We start from the raw sequence: 1,792 nt of genomic DNA, 5'->3' as shown, positions 1-1,792 counted from the left end.
AGTATTTGTTTGATATCATATATTTCCTTGTTATTGTTTCTGGGTTCCAGTTCTATTAAGAATAGTGGTAATGGTTGCTTTGTGTCGAATCTTGTTATATTGTTTATTGTTCTTGTTTGATGACCAATTTTAGCTAACTCATCGCTTAGTTTATGTATGTTCGTTTTAGGATGCAATCCTCTTATGACAATTTTATAGCTCCTTTCAGTTTTAAGCTGATACGTGTGGTAAATAGCATTTTTTTCTTTTAATGCTTTTATAACTTTCCTAAATGTTTCTGGGGTGTTTGTTTGTATTTTTACTTGTTCCAATTTTGTTTGCTTTATTGTGTAGTTGTTTTTCTCATCTAGATTATTTAGTAGATCGATGAGCGGGTCTATTATTTGGGCCTCAACAAAGATTGGTGGTGGTTTTGTAATATGATTTGTTTGGATAGTGGTTTTATTTATGGGGTCAGCGTCTATTTCTTCCGTTAGTGAGCTGAAGGAGTTACTTAATGGTAATTCTTGCAGCCATCGCTGCTTTTCTGTAGCTGGGTTTCCTATGGCACTTATGTTTGTAGTTGTTTTGCGTTTTTTGCTAGCCTTCGCTAGCTTCCAGCTTTCGTCCTGGTAGTATCTTTCATATTCTGAATTGCTATCTTCCTGTCCCCGATGCTCTTTTGTTTCTTCTGTCTCCATGTTAATTTGTTTGTTTTTTATATAATATGTTTCTCCTTTTGTTGCTATGTTTATAGTTGGTATCTGCATTGCTATTTTATTTCCTCCTCGCTATCACTTTGCAGCACTATTACTTTGAAGCACTTTTTCACTATTCACTTATACCTGGAGAGGACGACCGTCTAGACACGTCCGTCCTCCTCGGCTGTCCGAGCAGGAGTGTGACGGCTTTATGGGATTATATCCTTTAAAGTAATTAAAGTGATACTAATGATAGAGAATTTTTTACAAATATTTAATATGTCCATAAAATAGGAAATTTCGTGCTCTCTTATTTTATATTAATTATAAATTAATAAGTTTTACATTTGTTATCTATAGATTTAATAAATCATTAAAATTCCATGAAGACATATTCTGGAACACATTAGAAGATTTTGCTGTAATTTACAACGGATGCTCTGAGTACGAACAGGCAGTAAACGAACAAATAGAAATTCAGGCTATTGTGGTAGTATAGCTCACGTGGGATTTTAAGCTCGAATTGGACTTAAATGTTACGATCGTCGTGAATAATTACGATATATAGCCTGTACGACGAGCAGAGAATCTTAATTTATTAACGGCAATTCCTTTGTGCAAAGTGCAATTTTATTAACGGCCTGTAACGAATGAACGGCTCGTTTTGAATAAAGTTTACATTTAGAAAGTAAAGACAGAAACACATTTTAAGAAACTAAGATATCGAGTTCTACTTGTAACCATCAAGTGCTCTTCGTTTGAGAAGATTACGAGTCTCTTCTTCGATAACGACATTAATTAAGAAGTTTCGATACCGTTTATGACATTAAGATCTCATTAGTAAAGTTATATCATTAAAATCTTACTGTTCCTAGAGAATATATATAGTTAAAACTTCCAGAGGATCAACAGAGGATCAGGTAAAGAAATTGTTGATAAAAGCATCGTTAGTGACAACTGACTGTAATCGATATCTGCTGGGTGAAGTTGTGTGTTCTGAGAATCTGTGTTAATGCAAGGATTCTGTTACAAATCATCAACTAAAGAGCCACCGGGCACGTCCGACCGATCGATCGATACCACGAACCTTGAATGAATTAACGCTCAAGGTG

This window comes from Bombus affinis, unplaced genomic scaffold, assembly GCF_024516045.1.
Source record: "Bombus affinis isolate iyBomAffi1 unplaced genomic scaffold, iyBomAffi1.2 ctg00000832.1, whole genome shotgun sequence".
NCBI lineage: Eukaryota > Metazoa > Arthropoda > Insecta > Hymenoptera > Apidae > Bombus > Bombus affinis.
This window is presented reverse-complemented; position numbering follows the sequence as displayed.